The 15,987-nt window shown below is 49.2% G+C and overlaps 1 long non-coding RNA gene across 1 annotated transcript in view; it reads left to right on the forward strand.

Moving 5' to 3' along the window:
• The first annotated feature begins 2,242 nt into the window (after positions 1 to 2,242).
• Positions 2,243 to 15,987, forward strand: part of LOC138102812 (uncharacterized) — a 44,264-nt gene continuing 30,519 nt past the window's right edge. Inside the window, exon 1 of the long non-coding RNA XR_011147555.1 lies at positions 2,243 to 2,975. This is a non-coding gene — a long non-coding RNA (uncharacterized lncRNA). The remainder of the gene's footprint in view (positions 2,976 to 15,987) is intronic.

Genomic DNA, 15,987 nt, shown 5'->3' on the forward strand with positions numbered 1-15,987 from the left:
TCTCTTCCATCATTTCTGGCTGTTCAGCTATGGGCAACTGAAGCTACTTCCTTTTTGGTGGAACTTCCTTTTTGGTGGAACTTCCTTTCTGAGTCCTGCGCTCCTTCAATTCACGCATTCGTGCTGCCAGAGCAGAAGTGGGTTGTCTCTCCCACCTCCTGTTTTCCCCACTATCATACAGGAAATACCACAGCTCACTTCATGGCATGTACCTTCTCTCTCTCTCTGGGGGATGTCTGCGTCTGGTGACACAATCTCCAATCTGTACCGCCAAGATTTGGAGAAGGCCTTCTTTGATCTCCTTCTTGAGTTCCTGGTGATTCTTCTCCACCTTATCTTCCAATCTCTGCGTATGTGTTTCCACAGCTGAGATTCTTGCATGTGTTGGGCCATGCACGGCATCTGCATATGCTCAGCACTTCGTCGCCACATCCTGCACAGTCTCATTCCTGCCTTCCTCCGGTTTCATTATTGCTAAAGCAGAAGCATATTCTTGTGGCCCAAGTCGTATGAGTTTTCACCACATCAGTGGGTCAACTCTGACCCTGTTGTGACTCCTCAATCCTGGGTCATGTGTGTAGACAATCTCTACCATTGTTAGTTCTCTCAATCGTTGGATCCCTTATTCTATGGTCTTCCACTGGGTTTTCTGCATATAGAAGTCGTCTTCGCACAGATATCATTCATTCACACCTGTCAAAACCCATGTCCAGAGACTGACAGAGTCAGCCCTCCTTATTATCTCTTGGTCAATAGCTGGATCACGTAGCAGGGATTCCAAATGCCTCGCTTCAGCACCGTCCAGCATCACATCATCGCCTTCAGCATCCCAAATACAGACCATCCAACTTATTATGGATTCTTCAGACCGTCGGGTGTAGTCCTTTCTTAGGCTGTGAAGGTCCTTTATGGACAATGACTCAGTAATGGTTTCTGTGCCTGAGTCAGTTGGTGGCTTTGAGGTTCCTTCCCCTGCACCATCATCATTTTTCACTGGGCGATCAATTTTGGTTGTGTGCTTTTTCCTCGTGACAGGAGCCACTGTCAATAGCTTAGGCTCTCCATCTGGTTTGGCTGCACCTTGAGTGACTGGGGTGTCTGCTGATTTTTTTTTTCCCCTCTACCTATACCTACTGCTCTACAGTACCTAGCAGTGTCCGATATGCATACGCCAAGGCCCATCTTATTGCAATGAGCTTTTTCTCATCAGAATTGTCACTGTATTTCTCTCTCAGATATTTCCCCACCTCAGCAGGGTTCTGAACTTGTTCAGGGGGAAAATTGCAAACCATTGGGTCAGAGAATTTCTTCAGGATTTGACCCATATCCTCCCATTCCCCACACCACTCAGGATGTTCCACCTCTGGGTCAGGTGTCTTAGCAGTCACCCTGGAAATCTGAGCTCTTATTCTAGACAAGCTGCAAATCATAAAGAGGAAGATTACCAGATTAAAGACCAGAAGGATGGTGTCTTTAACATCCAGGGGAAACTGAACATTCTCAAAAGATAACTTATCAAATTTAAAGGGGAGGGACATGAAAGGCTGGGAAACCCCATCTCCTCCTCTTCTAACAAACTCCTCCTCAAACAATTACTAATAAACTCCCAAAACAGGCTACTGAAACTAGGACTGGGGTTAGGACGGAGAAACCACATATCATACACACTTTGAAAAACTGCAGGTACCTCTGTCAACTTCTTATAAATCATTATCACCAAGTACAGCAAAACAGAAATCCAGATTTGTGCCCCTGCTCGGCAAAAGTTACGTGTCAGGGACAAGATCGGAGCAATCTGTGGATAGGCAAGTAGGCCGAGGGACCAGAAAGGCATCAGTATCTCAAACAGGTCTGGGGACCAAAAAGACATGAGTACATCAAGTCAGAGAGACATTATGAACTCAACCTACATGGTGACTACTTTACCCTAACACAGAGAAAGTAATTAAATTCAAACCAAAATGAAATTAGTACAGGTTTTTTCACTTTCCTTTGAGCCCCGCACTGGGTGCCATTAATTATTTATGCTGGTTTGGACAAATTGGAGGAAATATATCCTCTGAGAGAAGGCAGGTTACAACCACCCCTCCCCCACCAGGTTCAGGGAAAAAATACTTTTTCCTCGAACGAAAGTGAAAGAGACAAAACCTATTTATTTAACAAATGTAGGGTATGCCCAGCCACTGACCTGGAGGGACATCTGCTGAGATAAGGAGATTGCTCAAATGTCCCAGCAGAACTCCCCTGGAAAGGCAACCACTTTTCAGTTATGGCAAGAAGACAAACCCAGAATCCTCTGGGAGACCCTATGCAGATCCTTTGTAGCCCATTGGCCTTTACCCTCTGACACCCACCCCCTGTATCCCTATAAGAGCTAGCCCCCTGCCCCTGCGAGGGCAGAGAGATGCTCGTCCCTAGCCTCCCCTTCGCCGGACTAATAAAGCTACCTCGTGCAGGACAGCTACATGGGCCTCTTGTCTCTCTCTCCCTGGTCTGACCTGGAGGCTGCCCTGCAGAGTTGAGCTGAAATCATGAGCTGACAATCACTAAAGAGCTGACAGCTTCTGCACGGGCCCTCCTAGCTAGCAGCTGAGGGAAGACACCGGGCTTCGGGAAGACGATCTCTTTTGGGACCATCTCTCCGGACCGGTCACAGCTTCCTCGGTCAGAGCTACTGACCCCTCACCAGCTGTCAAAACTGGTGCCCAAACATCCATTTGGACCCTGGACCTCCAACGGACTCCTGGCCTGAGCTGTATCTTGACCATGCCAAGACAGAACCAGCCATTCATGTGCTGATCCTCTGAAAAAAGGACCTACGTTGTAGCAGGGACTATTGGACGGGGACAGTTCGAGACCCTCACCTCTCTCATCTGGGACAGAAATCCCTGAGGTTCAAACTGGCCAGACCACCCCCCCAGCAGACTTTTTTTTGGGACTTCAACAGGAACCAGCCTCACCAGAAGATGGGATTTGTAAGTTTAAAATCAGGCTCTCCTCTCTTTCTCGCATGCAATACTTTTAAGTCCTTTTTAGTTTTTTTTTTTTTCTCTTTTTTCTGCTGAGGGAGGAACTTAAATGGGAAATAGGCAAGCTAAACCCAGCCTTTTCCCATCTGAGAGAGACCTATACCCCTTTCTTCTAACCCTTCTCTTAAAATCCGACTTTAAATTCTCTAAAGGTGTTCTTTGTAAGAAAAATCTTAAATCTTTCACTAATTGGATATCTCGAAATTTTCCTGATGCCACCACAGACCGCCCTTTCTGATCCATTCTGGGACACAGTGGGGAAGAAACTCTATTCCTTTCAGGCAACGGGAAACTTCTCTGTTTCCAGATTCATTCCTTTATTTCATTTAATGGTTAATACGTGTCGCGCAGCAAAAGCCCCTCAGCCAAACCCGTTCTCTGCCCTTCCCCCCTCCCAGTCCCCCTCTCCACCTCTGGCAACAGCCAGTCAGAGCGCGAAGCCCGCCTGCCCCCCCAGCCCTGGCCAGGCTGGGGCGCCGGCCACCCCACTACCCTCCCCCGATCCCCTATTCCCAGCAGTTTTCCCATACCCAAAATCCCCCGCTAGCCCCCTCGGTCCCGCTGCCAGCCCCCAGGCAGCGCACACGGGACCCATCCCAGACCCATACCCCCTCCCCGGGATGGATGGCTCTGAGCCCCCCCCAGCTCAATCTTCCTGTGCCCCTGGTATTTCGCAATCCTTTGCGCGTGACACTACTCCCCCCCCCCGGCACCTGCTCGCGGTGCCTCTGACCTCCCCCCCCACCCCACCGCGTCCCAGCTCCCCGCGACCTCGCCCCCCCCCCCCCCAACCCCAGCACCACCACGGCGGCCCCACCTCAGCAAGCCACCCCGCCTCCGCTGCCCCTCCCCGCACCCATGGAGCAGGCATGGTACAAAGTGCCGGTCCCGCACAGCCCTGTGCACACACTGTGGGTCACAGAACAAGCGTCACACCCCCCGCCAGCGTCTGCCCCTATCGCTGCTGGCGGGACGCAGCTATTGTGCAAAAAAGTATCGGCGCTGCTGCGCCAGGCTGCCGTGCATGGAGTAGATTCTCCCTCCCCCCTCCCCCCACCGCCAATAGCTCTGCAACCCTGGCAAACACCAGCAGACCCCCGCTCTCCCCCCCCCCCCCGCCCCCAGCTGCATCTTACGCAATCCCTGCTGCTGGTCCCTACCTTCCTACTTACCCCCCCCTCCCCCTACCACGGGTTCTTGCGAAATCCCCATCTCCTTCGCTCCTGCCGTAAACCCCACCGCCCCCTCACACTCTCCTACAGCCCATGCCGACTCCACACGGAATTGCGAAACCGGCACCACCGGCAACCCGACGCCCCCCAAAACGACCTGCTGCTGCACAGTCTCTCCACCCCCATGCTGCCACAATAGACCCCATTCCCATTCCTCAAAACACCCTCGACCCCCCACTACTCCTGCCCTGGCTAAAGCAAAGCCGGCGTTTCAAAAAATGCCGCGCTACGCCCCCTGTAATCCAGCCCCGCCCTGCAACAGCTGACTCCTCATTTTCAGACGACAGTAGCAGCAGCTCTGACTCTGAATCTGATGACCGCTGGGCATAGACACGCAGGGAGGATAACCGGGAGGGAGACTGGGAGATAGCCCAGAAAATCTCAGCCTTCCCAGTCATTATAGGGAGAAGGAGGAGGGGTGGTCCATCAACTACAAAAACATGGGAACCTATCCCATACAAAGAAGTCAAAGAGCTTTGCAAGGCAGCAAAAGAACATGGGAGAGGGTCACATTTCTTTAGAAACTTATTGGAAGCCACTTTCTCTGCCTATACATTAGTACCACATGATATTAAAAACATTATTTAACTGCATCCTTTCCCCTGCTGAATATATGTTATGGGAAAGGCATTGGAAGAGACATTTAAAAACACTGTCTGATACTTATGCTAAAGATGTAAATCAGACAGATTGGACAATAGAACAACTGGCTGGAGAAGGTGACCTCCAAAAACCCTCAGACCAAGCGACAACCTTATCTGAAGTAGCATTACAAGACATAGCTATTGCAGCAAAGACATCACTGCTCCTTACTCCTGATGATTCTGTTCCTACACAATATTTCTCTAACATCAAACACTCACTAAATGAAAGTTTCATTCAGTTTGTTGATCGTTTAAAAACTAGCTTAAAGAAACACATAGAGAGCCCAGATGGACAAAAAGAACTTTTGAGTAAACTCGCCATGGCAAATGCTAACGAACAATGTAAGAATATCTTGAGGGCCCTACCCATGGACACAGAACCAACAATAGAACAAATGATAGAGACCTGTACCAGACACACATCCACAGAAAACACAATGACCCAAGCAGTTGTAAAAGGCATCACAGAGGGAGTTTCTGGTTCATTTGCTGCAGCAGTGTCTAAAGGGAATGTCCGCTGTTTCTATTGTTGTGAAATTGGACACTTTATAAAGGACTGCCCACAAAGGTCACCTACCCAGGACCGTCATGCCACCTACCAAAGGCACCAGAGACAGCAAAAGCACTAGCAACGTTCAAAAAACTTCCATCAGAGCGTGGTGTCAAGGCCCCATGCTCAGATAACAAATCAATGGACATACTACCCCGCCCCACCTGAGAACTGCACATCGGACCACCGAGAGCAGACAACTGGACCTCACCCAGCACCATCATCCCAGGCGATCCCAGAACACATGAGAAGGATCCAACACATGGAGCTCTACCGATGGGAACCAGACGTCAACTGGTAACGTCACTGTCACTTAAGTTTATTGACAAGGGTTTTTATCGTATCCCCAAAGGAAAGTACGGACCATAGAATGGCCCATGGGACATTCTTATCCTAAGCGACACCCTCCATGGTCCAGAACAAATCTTTGTATTACCAGAGATACAAACAGTGCACCCTGGACAAGAGATTCTTGTCCAGCTTTGCTGCACGGACACACCTTTCTTTCTCCCACAGGGAACACCAATTGCTCAAGCTTTACTACTTCCACAGAACCGCCCAGAACAGATTCCTCTCAATCCAACAGCAATGTGGACAGAGATTGTGGGCTCAAACAAACCGACCATTGAGTGCAGCTTGTTCTGTAAAGGAGAGAGGCTCTACCGCCCAGGGATGCTGGACACCGGAGCAGATGTGACCCTCATCGCCCACTCCGAGTGGCCAGGGAATTGGGAACTGGAGCCAGTGGCAGGTATGATCTCCGGGATTGGTGGAGTTGCAGTATCCATGAGAAGCAAACGAAATGTTGTCATTGAAGGACCTGAGGGCAAGATAGCGACCACCTGACCATTCGTGGTAAGGGCCCCCATCACTCTATGGGGCAGAGACCTTCCATCCCAGTGGGGTGCCACCCTCACCATTCCCAGCCAGGATGTCTGACTGGGGCCACTGAGAAACGCGTGCTACCATCTACTCCCCCGCTCACCTAGAAGACTGAGAACCCAAAATGGACAAGACAGTGGCCCCTTGAAGAAGAAAAACTCTGCATTGGAAGCCCTGGTGGAAGAGCAACTTGCCAAAGGTCATATCACCGAGACCACGAGCCCCTGGAATTCCCCTTTGTGCTGAAAAAGCCTGGCAAAGACAAATGGAGACTACTCCATGACCTACGAAAGATCAATGAGGTCGTTGAAGACATGGGCCCCCTCCAACCTGGCCTGCCATCACCATCAATGCTGCCCCGAGACTGGATGCTTGCCATCATCGACATAAAAGACTGTTTCTTTAACATCCTGCTCCATCCCCAGGACGCACCAGGGTTCGCCTTCTCCATACCCTCTCTCAACAAACAAGCTCCACTCAGAAGATACCATTGGCTCGTCCTCCCACAAGGCATGAAGAACAGCCCGACCATCTGCCAGTGGTACGTCGCCCACATTCTGTCCCCCATCAGAAGCCTGTTCCCAGAAGCAATCATCCACCACTATATGGATGACAGCCTGATCTGTGCATCAGAAAAAACTTATTTGGACAGAACTGTTAAAAAGACAATTGAAGCCATAGAAGAAGCAGGGTTCTAGATTCGCGAGGACAAAATGCAGCACTCCAGCCCATGGACATACCTCGGCCTCCAGATCCATGAGAGAACCATCGTACCCCAGCAACTCACCATCAAAGATGATCCCAAAACCGAAAGGGACTTACACAGCTTTTGCAGATCCATAAATTGGATGCGCCCCATACTAGGAGTCACAACAGACGACCTCACTCCCTTCTTCAACCTCCTCCGCGGCAGCGGAGACTTGGACTCTCCACGTGCCCTCACACCTGAAGCCCGAGATACCATCACCAAAGTCCAGGAAGCCCTGTCTTCACGCCAAGCCTATCGTGTTGAACCCAGCCTGCCTCTCCAATTTGCAGTTCTGGGTAAGGCTCCCCGTTTCCACGGACTGATCTTCCAATGGGACCCTCAACTCAGAGACCCTTTGCTGATACTTGAATGGGTCTTCACAAGCAATCAACCTACAAAGACATTAACCACCTTCCAAGAAGTAATAGCACATTTAATAAAAAAGGCCAGAACTCATCTCTGCTCTCTTGCAGGGTGTGAGTTCACATGCATATGCATATGCCATTGACCACTGAAGATCTGAAGCTGTAGCTCCGGACCAATGAGAGCCTCCAGTTCGCCCCAGATCACTTCACAGGCCAAATTTCCATCCACATGCCAAAACATAGACTTTTCTACCATGATGCAGCCTTTAAATCGATTCCAAAATTAATCCAAATTAGAAAACCTCTCAAAGTTCTGATCGTCTTTACCGATGGGTCTGGTTCATCCTATCGGTCTGTCATGACTTGGAGGCGGCCCAATACTCAAAAATGGGAATCTGATATCCAAATAGTAGAGGGATCTCCACAGATTGCCGAGTTAGCAGCCGTTGTCAGAGCCTTTGAGAAATTCAAAGACAAACCTTTTAATTTGGTCACAGATTTGGCTTATGTCACTGGCATATCTATGAGGGCCGAACATGCTTTTCTCAAAGAGGTCTCAAATCAAAAATTATACCAATTGGTTTCTACATTAATTCATTTAATCTCCCACAGAAAACAGCCTTACTACATTATGCATGTGAGGTCACACACTGACCTCCCTGGTCCCATTGCCGAAGGGAACAGGAGAGCAGATGCACTGGCCATGCCAGCAGAGACTGCAAACGTCCCTGACATCTTTGCCCAGGCAAAGTTGTCACATGCATTTTTTCACCAAAACATTCCTGCCCTTGTCAGAATGTTCAAGCTTTCAAAAGATCAAGCAAAAGCTATCATCGCAAAATGCCCGAACTGCCAGAACTACCAAATACCACCTATGGGTACCGGAGTCAACCCCCGCGGTCTGAACAGCTGCCAATTGTGGCAAACTGATGTAACCCACTTCCCATCCTTTGGGAGATCCAAATATGTGCATGTGTCAGTCGACATGTTTTCTAGGGCAGTGTTTGCTTCAGCCGACGCAGGGGAAAATGCCGTCCTCGTCATCAAGCATTTTCTCCTTGCCTTTGCCACCCTGGGAGTCCCTGAAGAAATCAAAACAGATAATTGGCCTGCCTACACTTCTCGTAAGTTAAAAGATTTCTTCAACCAATGGGGGATAAAACACAAGACAGGCATACCTAGCAATCCCACAGGACAATCCATCGTAGAAAGGACCCACCAAACCCTCAAAAGAATCCTCAACCAGCAACGGAGAGAAACAGAAATTTTGTCTCCTTTTGAAAGACTCTGTAAGGCTCTCTACATCATTAACTTCCTAAATGGTACCTCATCAGAGCCTGACCCCCCAATACTCCGCCACTTATCAAATTCAACCCAAGCTAAGCTCACAGAGAAACCACCAGTACTGGGGAAGGACCCAGAATCACACCAGGTCTCTGGACCTTTCCAATTGATTACCTGGGGGAGAGGCTACGCCTGTGTCCAGCTACCATCTGGCCCGAAGTGGTTCCCAGGAAAAAGTATAAAACCATACCTAGGCCCTACGAACACTGCTCCCACAAACACCAACAAGAACTCTCCTGAGTCAAACACAGGACCTCCCCAAAACCAGACCAGTTCTGCATGGAGACGAAGATGTCGCTGAATGCCCACCAACCAGAGAAAAGATCATCCCACCACACGGCAGCAGACGAAACAGAAAGCTGAACAAGATGCTATGGCAGAAGTCAAGCCGTAGGCCAGACACAGCCTGAAAAAAATTAATCCTTAGTTTATATGTTACCACCCCTTTTTTACCCCAAAATATCCCCTTCCCTCAACCCTTGTCAAACCTCCTTAAACCCCAAAACCTCCCCTCTCACCACAAAGCTAATAAATCTCATTTATATTCCCTCTCAGAAGCCCCATCCCCATCCAAAGATGAAATTTATCTACGTTGATGCTCTCCTCCCCGCTGCCTCGATGGTCTTCGCCATACCACATGCCTTCAGCTGGCTTGTCCCACAGCCTAGCCATAATGTTTGGGTGACCCTAGCAAAGACACTCAATCAAGACAATCCGTTCCTGTCCATGGGCAGCGTAGACAACCCACTCTCTACATGTCTGGTAGGAATTCCCTTAGTAGCAGATGATTGGCCCATCACTAACTCAGAGCTCCTTCACACCACAGGTAAGAGGCCCAACCTGGTAGACACCTGGGACGAGTGGACAAAGATTCTGTCAAATCCTCGAGATGAACCCCAAGAATTGAACCTTCTGAGGTCCTCCCAAGCAACATATTGTGTCAAATTTTATTTTAGACTGCAAAGCCAACGCTGGCCAGGGATTGACCAAGCAAAAAATACATACAGAAAAGACATATCACCATTTAACAAAGCCTATAATAGTCAGGATTGGTGCAATTACACCAGTCATGTACTCTCTATGTCCACTCTCCACCCCAAAGTGTTACCCCGGGGGCTGTTTCTTGTCTGTGGTGACAGAGTATGGACCGGAATCCCCTCACGCATCCAAGGAGGCCCCTGTAGCCTTGGCAAGCTTTCTACGCTCACCCCAAATATCACATTATTACATAATTGGAGACAAACAGACACATCAACACGTCAAAAGAGATCCTTTGCTGAGTTTGACGAAAGTTGTGACAGCCGCATTTACAATTGGAATAAGGCAGGATAAGACGCAGCTTCCATGTTCACTCCTTGGTTTGCTGCACTCAAATCCCTTGGGGATATCAATCACCTAGGGTGTTGGCTAAGCAAACAGGCCAATGAGACCTTTGCTGCCTTGAGCGATCTTTTAAAAGATGAGGAGACTACTAGACAACCAACTCTACAAAATCGAGCAGCAATAGACTACCTACTGCTTGCCCATGGACATGGCTGCCAAGACTTTGAAGGCATGTGCTGCTTCAATCTTTCTTCGCACTCAACATCCATCCAGGCGAACATCCAGAAACTACAAGAACTAGTAAAAGACTTAAAAGTAGATAAGAGCCTAGACTGGGTCAATGACCTTTTCGGATGATGGGGAATAACGGGACGGATTGCATCTTTGATTAAGGGAGCTTTGTGGGTATTCATTGTAATTATTATTGTGTTACTTATGTTCTCTTGCCTCCTACGTTGCTGCAGAAAGGCTGCTTGAAATGCCTTTTTAAATATAGAAAGGGGAGTTGTAGGGTATGCACAGCCACTGCCCTGGAGGGATGTCTGCTGAGATAAGGAGATTGCTCAAATCTCCCAGCGGAACTCCCCTGGAAAGGCAACCACTTTTCAGTTATGGCAAGAAGACAAACCCAGAATCCTCTGGGAGACCCTATGCAGATCCTTTGTAGCCCATTGGCCTTTACCCTCTGACACCCACCCCCTGTATCCCTATAAGAGCTAGCCCCCTGCCCCTGCGAGGGCAGAGAGATGCTCGTCCCTAGCCTCCCCTTCGCCGGACTAATAAAGCTACCTCGTGCAGGACAGCTACATGGGCCTCTTGTCTCTCTCTCCCTGGTCTGACCTGGAGGCTGCCCTGCAGAGTTGAGCTGAAATCATGAGCTGACAATCACTAAAGAGCTGACAGCTTCTGCACGGGCCCTCCTAGCTAGCAGCTGAGGGAAGACACCGGGCTTCGGGAAGACGATCTCTTTTGGGACCATCTCTCCGGACCGGTCACAGCTTCCTCGGTCAGAGCTACTGACCCCTCACCAGCTGTCATAAACAAACACACAGGAAAAGGGTAATGATGCTAAATAATAAAACCTCTCGCTGTGGAGAGAAACCTGCAGAAATTTCAGAGTCCTTCCGTAGGTCTAATCTCTCTCCCCCTCCTTGGAGCTGGGTCGTGGGCCCACCTCCAGGGCCTCGGTGGAAAATTCTCCCAATGTGCACTGATGTTGAAACAGTCCAGAAGAGAAGAAGGGAAAAACCGAAGTCCCAGGAAAACAAAGTTCTACTCTCCATCTCCCTCCAGAGAAAAGGAGCCGAAAGCTGGCTGAAAAGCAGCCAGCAGGGTGCTTCCTCTGCTCTTGCTGCTGTTAGAAGCAGAGGAGTGTATACATCTTTGTCCTTGAACAACTGCTTTGAAAAGTTCACTCGGTTTTTTTTTTCTCTCTCCCCTCTCAGGCTCAGTTTAAAGGCACAGAAAGGCACAAAGTTAATTTCTGGGCATAGAGCAGCGATAGGGGGTACACATCATAAAGTCACCCCAAGACAGGCCTTGTTTCACTTACCCCGGTGGTTCCGACCACATCCACAGTATCTTGGCTCAGTTTATCTTTTAAAGTATTTAACAGAATATGTTGTCCCTGTATCGACCAGAAATTCAACATCATCATTCCCCAGCTTAACTGAAGGCTCCACTGAGGGAGATGCCTTTGGTCCCTGTCAGTCTGTATTTACAGTTAGTTCTGGAACTGGAGGCTTCTTTTCCGCCGGTGTTGAACACTCGTACTTCCACTGCTCTCTTTTCTTTCAAATTGCGCGCTGGTCGTCGGCTAGAGGAAAAGGGGGACCCTGTTTTGATGTGTTAGATGACTTTCCCTTATCATGCTTTTTCTTGTGGTGGGGTTTATCATGTTTGTCTTTATCTGCTGAATCTCTGTTCTGATGTACCTTCCAGAGTACATTCAACAATTTACTTATGTCATATGTCCCATCCATCTTTCGCAGCTTTTTCCTTATGTCATTTGCAGATTGGCTTATAAACAGGAAGGCCAGGTGGAAGTGCTGCACAGGTGAGTCAGGGTCCAGAGTAGTGTATTTTCATGCAGCCTCCTTGAGGCTATTCAGGAACTCTGTAGGGGTCTCATTTGAATTCTGTCTGACCTCGTATAATTTAGACCAATTCACTGCTTTAGGTGTCGCAGACTGAGGGGCTTTGCGGTGCAGGAGCGCGAGATGCTGCGACCTTCCTAAAAGCGTCTCCTTAGCAAAGCCGCTTGGCAGGACCACCACACACACACACGCGTACACTCACACACGCATGGACAGCTCCAGTATATGGGTCAACGACAAAGAGCTGGGAAGGGTCCTCATATGGGGTTCCACGGACGAGGTTTATTGCAGCCACACTTGTGAAGGGTTCCAGGGACGAAGACAAAGAACAATGGAGGGTCCAGGTTTAAGTACGGGAGTGGATCGAGCATCAGCGACCAATGATCTGAGGGCACGGGGCAGTACACAGGGGGGACTAGGGAATGGGAGCCAATGGGGAAGCTCTGGGGGAGTGGTGAGGGGCAAGGGCCAATGGGGGGAACCTGGAGTGGAGAACCTTTTAGGGCATGGGACATATAAGGTACAAAGGGGCGGGGAGGCCAACAGCCAACCAGGGAAGCAGGACTGGGGTACATTAACATAGCAGGGCAAAGCATCCTGGGAGAAGCCTCTTTTGTCACCCTAACCTGGGGGGGATCTTTTGGTACTAGGGACTGTCGCACCAGTGGACTCTCTTTGTCCCTTGTACCGTAGGCTCACTGGCCACCACAACTCCCCCTTCTCTTAATTGGAGGCTTCCCCTGGGGATCTCAAAACCCAAATGTTTTAAACAACCAAACATCCACAAAACAACAAAAATGATCAGAAACACCCACAACCCAACGTCCCAACAAGGCTTCACATACTTCAGGGACTCTTTCCTCTGGATGCTGGCATGGATGATCTCATGGAGGGGGGTAGTGTTTGCCAGGGTCTCTTTTGGCTGCTGTACAGTCCAAGCATCCACTGCCAGTGGTACCAGGAGCATCCAGGGGATGGCAGCGCAACAAGTGCTGGGTCTCATGATGGGAGAGTTGGCTAGTAGGTGCTTCTGCTAGAGTTTTAAACAGAGTTAAAAATTTGCAATTTCAGGGGAGGGCCTTCCATTCCCTCCCTCTTTGCATTCCCCTTTCTTTATTAACTAAGAAGCCAGAGAAAAAGGGAATGGATAAAGTGGAGGGAGGAAAAAAAGGGGGTAAGATTTGGGAAGACATCAACAGTGTAAAACTTATCCGGTCACAGCTCTGGTTGTGGGACAGTGAGTCAGTGTCTGTGGTGGAGATCTACATCGTCTCCGTCTCCAGGCTGTGCTTCTTTGGTCTTTTGGTTGTTCTGCATCAGCTTCAGGCATGGCTGTGTCTTTGGGAGCAGTGTTTGCTGGGCAGTGTAAGGCTTGACGTTCTTGCTCGGCAGCCACCTCAGGCCTGACGGTGTTGATACACAGGCATACCCCCTCCCCCAGGTTATTAAAGGGAAAGGGCCCAATATTTGTTGGCTCTCAGGATCTTTGATCAGCACTGGTGGCTTTTCATTGAGCTTAGCTCAGGCCAAATTGGAGAAGTGCCAGAAAACAGGGAGGGTTGGTTCCATGAATGAGCAGTTTAGGAAATTTATTGTGAAAAGGGCTTTACAGAGCCTATCAATGGGAGAACTGGTCTCTGTCCCTCCTCACTGCTGATCGAGGACCCGCCTAATGGTGCCGTGGGCCCTTTCAACAATTGACTGTCCTGTAGGAGAGTGTGGTATGCCTGTGCTGTGCTTCACCCCCCACTGATTGAAGAAATCCCTGAGTTTGTGAGAGGTGTAGGCAGGGCCATTGTCAGTTTTAATTTGTTCAGGGACGCTTAAGGTGGCAAAGGCCAGAAGAAAGTGCCTGGTGACATCTTTGGCCTTCTCTCTCGCATGAGCCGAAGCAAACACTGCTCCTGAAAATGTGTCAATGGACACGTGTATGTATTTTTGCCTGCCGAATGCCAGATAGTGGGTCACATCTGTCTGCCACAACTGGCAGTTGTTGAGTCCTCGGGGGTTAATCCCCGAGCCCAACTATGGAATCTGGTGCTGCTGACAGTTGGGGCCTGTGGCCACTATTGCCCTCGCCTAGTGGCACGGTAGGTGGAAAATGCGCATGAGGGCTGGCACATTCTGATGGTAAAATCTGTGACTCATCTTGGCCTGTGCAAAGATGTCAGGTATGTTAGCAGTTTGCACAGGCATGGCCAGGGCATTGGCTCTTCTATTACCCTCTGCGATTGGCCCTGGGAGGTCGGTGTGTGACTTCACATGCATTATATGGAATGGTTCCTTTCCGTGGGAGACGAGGTAGATTAACTTCAAAAGCAACCTGTATAAATTTGGGGTTGCCACCTTGTCGCGGGTTGGGTTTATAACCGGGCAGAAACGCCAATTTAGTGTAGTGGTTTGGTCTAAAATACTCATTACTGTTTATCTTCTGTGAGACAAGAATTAGGAGAAATGCAAAGCCGGCACCAAACTTGAAAGAATATAAAGAAGTTTATTAACAGACCTAAAAGAAGGAAAAGAAAAAAAAAAATTATACCACCTTCAGAACTCTCCTCCTCCCCCCACCTTCCTCCCTTTTCCCACTGACAATGTAAAAAGACAACCCTTAAGATGTTCAGTCTGTTTACCACTTCCATAATAACTTTGTTCAGTCCATTTAGAAAGAGAAGTCTCTTCTTGCTCGTGCTATGAAAACATTATCACAACGAGACAGCCGCCCACTTCCAAATATTATTCAGTCCATTTAGGAAGAGGAGTCTCTCTGCTTGCGATGTGAGTCCCTTCCCCTGACTTGCAGCTTTTCCCGCAACTGCTTTCGAGGGTCCACTCTTGAAGTTTTTTGGGGTACAATTTTAAGGTTGAGCCGTTCAGAAACAAAGAAACAGAGGCCCTTCTCCTTCCCTGGGAGCAAAGGGTCTTCCTCATCTTCATTGTTAGGACTATCTCTGGGAGCATCTCTAGGAATTGAGGTTTTCTCCTTTCCCATTTGGAGCAAAAGTCCTCATCTGGTTCATCTGCTTCATCTCTCTCTTTCTGTCCAAACTTCTCATGAAATTACAGCTGCTTCAGCATCTGCCTATTGCTTACGAGTTGAACACTCCACCCCCCATATCTTCATGAAATTACAACAGGATACTCTGATATATCATAGCTTCACAACAGACTTTCAGCTTTAAGCATCTCCTCTCTCTCTTCCCTCAGGTTTTCAGCTCTTCACAGCAATAAAAGGGTTAATCTCTCCTCAGCCTTGCAGCTGTGTGGCTTATCGCTGTTGGTCACCTTACCTCTGCTGGACAGAGGTGCCGCTTTGCTGAAATCTTGGCTGCAGTGGGGAGGGGGGGGGGGGGTGGTTCCGAGCTGCTCCGGCTGCCCACAGCAAGGCAGTGGGGGGGGGGGGGGGGTTCCACAGCTGGAACAGGCCCATGGTTCCAGGCTGGCCGGGCCCGCTGGCCCCCGCTCGGGGCCTGCAGCCACCTGTCCCAGCGCCGGAAATGAGAGAGGTTGGGGGGGGGAGTTTGTCTATTCTTAAGTGTGTATCACAGAGGCGGTCACAACTTTAAGTGGCTTAAAGAATTGTCCATATTCAAACTGGCCAGCTGATAGGTTCTATCAGGTCCCAGAGGAAATTGTAAGCACCCCTTAGCAAGGACATCCCTTCCGGGACTATGCTTGCTAACCTATGACACATCTCTTTTAGCAAGGAATGTTCAGCTCTAGCAACTACACCCGCTACATATGCCAAATCAGTGGCCAAATGAATCAGTTTTTTGA

This window comes from Aphelocoma coerulescens (assembly GCF_041296385.1).
Source record: "Aphelocoma coerulescens isolate FSJ_1873_10779 chromosome W unlocalized genomic scaffold, UR_Acoe_1.0 ChrW_unloc_scaf_2, whole genome shotgun sequence".
Taxonomy (NCBI): domain Eukaryota; kingdom Metazoa; phylum Chordata; class Aves; order Passeriformes; family Corvidae; genus Aphelocoma; species Aphelocoma coerulescens.